At 45.1% G+C, this 7756-nt stretch overlaps 1 pseudogene; it reads left to right on the top strand.

Moving 5' to 3' along the window:
- The first annotated feature begins 4290 nt into the window (after nucleotides 1-4290).
- On the top strand, nucleotides 4291-4777 carry LOC146829483 (secreted frizzled-related protein 2 pseudogene; annotated as a pseudogene).
- Nucleotides 4778-7756: the final 2979 nt, after the last annotated feature.

Below are 7756 nucleotides of genomic sequence, written 5' to 3'. Positions count from 1 at the left end.
CACTGCTGCTCTCTATTGCCAAATCTTTAAGATCTTTGATCACCCTTTCTGCAAAAATATCGATACGGTCCTTTGGCATGAGCGGTGTAAACACAGACTTAGGTTTGAAAGGCGGAGGTGCAGATTCCAAAATATTTAGGTCAGATCCAATCGCTGCTTGTGTGATAGTGAATGAGCAGCTTTCTTGTTCAAATGCCAATTCAGTGATGTCCCTGAGAATGTTCATATCGGCCACATTCAGTCCTTCTGATCGCGAAGCAGTTGGTATCTCCGTAATGGCTTCAGTGTTACTGGTGGTGCTGTTAAAAAAGTGTTTACGTAGTTTCAGTGTACGTGTAAAATTGTACAAATCAATCCTGGTTTGTGTGTAGTCAAAGTTTGTATTAGTACAAAAGGATAGGCCAAGGGAAAGAATTCTTTCTTCTTCGGTAGTTAACGCCATATCGGTTAGATTTATGACTGTGTTTTGGCTGGCTGTGTCCTTATCTATCTGCGTCTGTTTCTCCTGTATGCGGGGTTGCCTGGTCTTTGTGTTATTTTTGCCCCATCTCCTGTTTTTCCTTCGTCTCCTTTTGGATTTGGTCCTTTTGTTATTTGGTCTTGGCGCATCGGTCTTGGTCTTAGACTCATTATGCGCTCCATGCGTAAAAAAACAAATTCTTCAACAGGTGTTGGTGCATTGGATGTGTGGACGGTTCCACTGATGGCATCTGTGTCGGATTCAACCTCCGAGCTCAGTTCAGACTCACTGGGTGCAGCCAGTCTTGTTGTGCTGGTGCCTGCTGCAGACATTTGTTGGCGGCGGATATTTTCAAATTTTTGGGAGAAAGTATAAATTCTTCCTTGTAAATAGTCGTTTCTATCTCGTTGGAATTTCACAGCTTTGCGATCTTTGATAATTTGCTCGTGTTTCATCACTCTCAATTTGATTTCATCCAGGCTTTTATTTACTTCATCTTGATCTAATTGTTTCAGCTCATTATAAATTTCTTCAATTCTGGCCATCATTTTTTCTCTATCTGTGGTGGCGTATTTGATTAGGATCTGTAGCATATTCCTGGAGGACTGGGCATTATTCTCTGCCCATTCTTGCAACATAGCCGGGTCTGGGTTTTCGTAAGTTGGAGCTACTAAAATTCTTAGCCCCCTTGGGATGCGACCCACATCGAGGTAGCGTTTCAGAGATGTGCATTCCCACCACTTCGAAACTTCGTGCTTGCGTAATTTTTCGAGTTCTGCCGTGAGTCGTTTGAGATCACTGACTAACGGTGCTGATGGTGTGCCACTCCTGGACTGGATCGTGACGTTGGTTGTGTCACTGAAAATGTCCACTGCTGCCGCCTCCCGCTCCTTAATCCAATCCTCGGCCATCGTTGGGAAATTATGATTGTCTTTGACTCCCACTGCCCGTGTTGCAACTTATTACGGGACTACCTCTCCCATCAGCCACCTTGTTAGACACGGAAAGCCGTTACCGGCACACAATGAGCTTACCTGGAACCTGGATCGCCCCCCGGCGGTCTCCAGACACAGGATACTCACAGTTTGCCGGCTTGGATCACACTTTCGGTCTGGGATGTCGGCTGCGGGGGGCTCTCCGTTTTCCTTGTTCAAAGGACTTTGCAAACAGGTACCGGCAGCGAAGAGCACCAAAACGAGGAGGGTCAGCGTGGAGATTCCGGAAAAGTCTCTTTGTATTAGTTTGACGTTTAAATAAAATACATAAATCATTGTGATGCACTAATTTGTGAAATACACATTAAGTCAAACTGAGTATTTGCTCTTGAGTAGTATATATATATATATATATATATATATATATATATATATATATATATATATATATATATATATATATATATTATCTACTGGCGACCGGCAGATAGATAGTTATAGTTAGGACCGTGTTTCCATCGGAAATCTGAAAATTCTATTTTGAATAACTTTGGCGCCGGTTGACGAATCCTCGTGAATTTTTCAAAACGAATGGGGCTCCTACCCTAAAAGTCTTGGGGTGATTCATCAGGCGGGGGCTGAGAAAAAAGGGGGGGTCCCAAAACGCGTTTTCCCCATGCATTTTCCCATAGGACCTTTAGTCGAAGGTACAGCCCGAACGGCTGAACAGAATTACTTGAAATTTGGCAAAGCGGTAGTCCTCAGGTCAGGCATGTGCCTTTTGCATATATGGTGTCAATCTGTTCAGTAGTTCCTGAGAAAATTGCATTTAAAAGTATATAAATATCTATAAGCGCGCACCGTGCGCGCACCGTGCGCGCACCGTGCGCGCACCCTAACGTGCGCGAGCGCAATTCTGATTGGTGGTTACATGTCAGTCAACATTCGAATCGGTCAAAATCAGGAAGTGTCGGCCGCCATTTTGTGTGTTTGGTGTGTGACAGTGAAAAAGAAAGGTGGAGAACGTGAAAAGGGGGCAGGGTAGAGAGTTCCTGACCCCCTAGCCTTTGTCAGGGGGTCCCTGAAGGACCCTGAAGGGTGAAAAAAACATTTTTTTTTTCCAAAAATTTGCGGGTTGCGCGCACCGTGCGCGCACCGTGAAATACCTTAAGAAAAAAAAAACATTTTAAACGAGCCATTCCATATTACAGGATACAGTCAATCTATAACTATATACATAGGTAATTTATTGTAAAATAAATATATAAAAAAATATAATAATACATACATAACTTAGCATTTAAAAAACCTTACAAATTCACTGAAAAACCATAGGTTTCACACACTTTATAGTTAGGAATTAGCATTTAAAAAACCTTGCAAATTCACTTAAAAAACCATAGGTTTCACACATGTTATAGTTAGCTGGACATTTCACTTGTTAAAAACCAATGAAATACCCCGTTATAGTTAGTTCAGATAACTATAACTCGCGCGACCGCCACTCTATCACGAGGATGATGCCATCAGTGATGTCATGAGTGATGCCACTGACCATGTCATGAGTGATGTAATATGTGACGTCATGAGCAGTGGATTGCGGGCGCGCGAGTTATAGTTATCTTAACTAACTATAACGGGGGAATTTCATTGTTTTTTTACGAGTGAAATGTCCAGCTAACTATAACATGTGTGAAACCTATGGTTTTTTAAGTGAATTTGCAAGGTTTTTTAAATGCTAATTCCTAACTATAACGTGTGTGAAACCTATGGTTTTTTAAGTGAATATATATATATATATATATGTATATGTATTACCTACTGGCAGTTGCCAGTAGGTAGTTATAGTTAGGACCTAGTTTCCATAGGAAAAGTGTTTTTTGTTTTCCCAATCACTTTGGCCCCAGTTGACGAATCTTTGCGAAAGTTTCAAAACTAGTGGCCCGCTCCGGACAGCTCCTGTCTTGAAAGTTTCAAGGTGATTCGCCAAGCAGGGGCCGACAAAAAAGGGGGGTCCCAAAACTCGTTTTCCCCATGTTATTTTCCATAGGAAACTTTAGAAAAAGCTACAGCCCGAACTGCTGAACGGAATTACACCACATTTGGCAAAAACGTAGCCCCTGGTCCAGAAAGAGTCCTTTTTGTTAAATGGTGTAAATCCGTTCAGTAGTTCCTGAGAAATTAGAAAAAGAAAAAGTTTCGATATCTAGGGCAGCGGTGGGTTCGCGAACCCTCCCGATCACGAGCTTCACTGTGATTGGCTGCCAACACTCTAAACCAGGAAGTGTTGGCAGCCATCTTGTGACTCGGTAACCGAGTCACAAGAAAAGAGTAATAAAAAAGGTGAAAAACAAGAAAAGGGGGCAGGGTACAAGCACCCTGACCCCCTAGGCCTGCTCAGGGGGTCCCACAAGGTCCCCAGGGCCCAAAAAGCATTTTTTTTAAAACAAATCGGCCGAATTCTAGCTGGTTGCACGAATCCGGACTACAAAATAAAAAGAAAACGAATCGGGGCTCCCGCGCTTTATTATTGTTAAGCCCCCAGGTGGGCCAAGTCCCGGGGGCAATGAGGAATTATATAGCAGGTTTCTCTCCTAAACAGGGAGCGTTGGCATGTGTGTATGCGCAAGTTTTATTTGCTCTTGTAAATTGCAGAGCTTATCTTTAATAATGAAACTCATTCTTGAAAATAAAAAGAAGCATATAACTTTTAAAACAAATGAGGTAATATAAACGCTGTGTGCATGTAGTCCTTGCCTGGCAACAATGCGACTGGGAGTCTGACAGAGGTAGGTGGAGGCGGAGTACTCGCTCAGCACCTCACTCGCGCAGGCGAGCCCACACCACCCCCAGCAGCCTTTGCCCCCCCCCAGCCAGCAGTCAAATTGCTGAAACATGACCTGGGGTTACCTCGCCCTCTGCCTGCTATTCACCTGCAGCGTATTGCATGGACCTGGTCACCGGGCTCTTCCCACTCGGATAGCCCGAGTTCTTGAGCCCATCCCGGCCAGCATGTGCCATGGCATCGAGTACCCCAACATGCACCTGCCCAACCTGCTGGGGCACGAGACGCTGAGGAGGTGCTGCAGCAGGCCTCCTCCTGGATCCCGCTGGTGCAGAAGCAGTGCCACCCGGACACCAAGAGGTTCCTGTGCTTGCTCTTTGCGCCCGTCTGCATCGACGACCTGGACGAGAGCATCCAGCCATGCTGCTCGCTCTGCGAGCAGGGGAAGGACAGCTGCGCGCCTGTCATGTCTGCCTTCGGCTTCCCCTGGCCCGAAATGCTGGAGTGCGCCACTTTCCTGAGGACAACGACCTCTGCATCCTGCCGGCTGCCACCGACCAGGACCTGCCGCCCACCCGGGAAGGTAAGCGCCCCTGACGCGGTGTATAGGCATGCATGCAGGCCACAGCCATCTGTTTGGGAGGACAGCCATTTCTTAATTTCATTCCCCCCGAGAATTACACATTGTACTGGGGTAGATCATCTCTTTTGGGTGCTCCTAAATGTTCAAATGTATGCTCTTTAATACTGCATGCAAGCTAGCAGAACATTAAAAAGCAACATTCTCTGAATTACTACATGCCTACAGATGCCGGGAAATATATGGGTTGTCACACCATACTGGTTTGCCTGACACACTGCGTGGGGATCTGATTGGCTGAAACTGTGGCTACCGAGTGTATCGAGGAGGCGAAGAGAAGAGGCCTGCCAGGGATTAGGAGAGAATGAGTGAGGTATTAGCATAGTGCGGTGCTCAGGAGAGCATTTAAAGGTACCTCGGCAGGTGGTAAATCTTTTGCAGCTGTTGACAAGTGCCTTCTTTAGGTGGGTGCAAACGCCTGGGTACTCTTTCTCTGGTCTGTGTCCTTTGCCAGCTTTTTAAAGAGCCGCCCTTGAACGCAGCGGCTGGGACAGAGTGCCAAGAACAGTTTGATACATTTCGTCAGTGCCAGGCGTGCCTTTTTAAGACATCTAGTGGATTTAGGAGGGCTTTTAGGAAACTTAGAAACGCTGGACAAACTCCAATACGATAAACACTATATCACATTTGCGTACTTGTGAAGAGGGCAAACATAAATAAACAAGTATACTTTTCTTGGCGATGGGGGGGGTTTGACTATAACATTAAAAGACACCAAAACCTAAACTTCCTCTCTTGCTTTCATTATTAAAATGTATCGTCTATAACGCGGCGCTGTTTTTCATCCTTAATATCACCTGTTCTGACAACACTGATTTCTAGACCCGTGGAACCTTCATAGATCTTTTTTGGGTGCTTTTATATCCTGTCACACCATTATTTATCTCACTGCGTCCAGTCTTTCTAAGCATGTTATTTTTTGTGTTTTTCATACCTGCGTTGGATCAAGAAAATATGAATATGTCATCCTGTGCTCCGCCAAATGGCATGACACCTCTTTCTACAGAAGAATTGGCCTTATGAAAAACAAGGCTTCAGGGGACTTGGGACAACAGGATATGTCACCATCTCCGATGCTGTGTTATCATACACATAGTTAACCCCTTCCCTGCTCATGACGGAACCGTTCCGTCATGAGCCACGGTTGTCGTGTGCTCATGACGGAACGGTTCCGTCATGACAATCCTGCCGGCGGCCGCTCCGCCTGCGCGGCGCTGTTTCCCCGCCTGTGCGGGGCGACAACGCAAATGGGCGGAGTCATGACGGAACCGTTCCGTCATGAGCACAGCTCAACTGTGGCTCATGACGGAGCGGCTCCGTCATGAGCACAGGCCCGCCGCGCTGCCCCCCTGCCCCCCCCAGCGCTGCAGCGGAATGTCCGCAGCAGCGAAGGGGTTAAAAGATGCATGCCTGGTAGTTTACATTTTGGATTGTAAGATGTCTCCAAGTCGAAGCCTTTATTTATTTATCTCAACCCAAATGTAGATCTAGCAGAATGCATCGCCTTTAGTAATGTAAAACACCCAAGGATGGAACAACACACTCAAGGATGGAACAACACACTCAAGGATGGAACATAGGATTTGTTCGCCCATCCCGGATCCCCGTCACCCTACACGCACACTAGGACATGCCGCCCTTCGGGCCTTGGTTTGCCTATGAGTTGTTGGAGTCTCAGGACCCCTTTAGAAAAATGTACGGCATTAGCTTGCTTTTTTGTTTACACTCATGACCACTGAACTCTTGTAAACAAACAGCTTTTCATCCATCTGTAATAGACTGATGCTGCCAGAGTCTCTGATCTGTTGTTGCCTCTGAGAGTGACTATCAGGTCTGTGCATCAGTGGAGCTGCCTCGTGAGCCCCACAGACCACTTGAGTGGCCACACAACCTCAAGCACTCTTTACTTAGGAGAGCACTAGTTAGCATTTAAAAAACCTTTGAAATTCACTGAAAAAAACATAGGTTCCAAGCACGTTATAGTTAGAAATTAGCATTTAAAATACCTTAGAAATTTACTGAAAAAAACATAGGTTTCATTGACGTTATAGTTTGTTGGACATTTCTCTCGTACAAAACCAGAGAAATTCCGCCGTTAAAGTTAGTTCAGCTAATTAAAACTCGCGCCCCCGCAATGCACTGCTGATGACGTCACATATTACATCATTCATGACATGGTCAGTGACATCACTGATGACATCTCAAATGACATCACTGATGACATCTCAAATGACATAACTGATGACATCATCCACGTGAAAATCTGATGCACCTCTTCACACTCTAATATAACCTTTGATACACCCACTGTAAAATACAGACTACCATTCTCAAAACCATCAGCACACCAATACCAGTTACTACATACGCACTCACTGATTCCTAGGTCTACACACACATCCACTCATTCACCCATACAATCACTCATACATGCAGTCACTCTTCAATACAACACTATCATATGCACTCATGCACCTATACAGACACTCACACACTACCACTCATCCATGGAGTTACTCACACACCTAGTCAGTCATGCAAAGAATAAATCACACTCCCATTTACTCACCTATACAGTTATACAAACACCACCTCAATTATTCATACAGATACTAACGCATACTTACTCTCTTATATAATCACTGATACAAGTACACACTCATCTATATAGCCACTCTCACAATCACTGACTCTCACGTATAGTCATTTATATACTCCAACTCTCACATACACTGCCTTTTACATATGTAGTTACTTGGACATGTACCACTGAGACATCCATTCACTCACCAACACACCCATACACACGCTCCATCCACCCATACAGCTGTTTCCACATGCACTCTTGAACCCATACACCCAGTGAATCAACCAATCACACATCTATGCACAGAGTCACACACCTCCCACCCACACACACACACACTCAGTCTCCC

The sequence above is a fragment of the Triturus cristatus genome, chromosome 5_2 (genome assembly GCF_964204655.1).
Source record: "Triturus cristatus chromosome 5_2, aTriCri1.1, whole genome shotgun sequence".
NCBI lineage: Eukaryota > Metazoa > Chordata > Amphibia > Caudata > Salamandridae > Triturus > Triturus cristatus.
The sequence above is the reverse complement of the archived record's forward strand: the minus strand, read 5'-3'. Positions and strand labels throughout refer to the sequence as shown.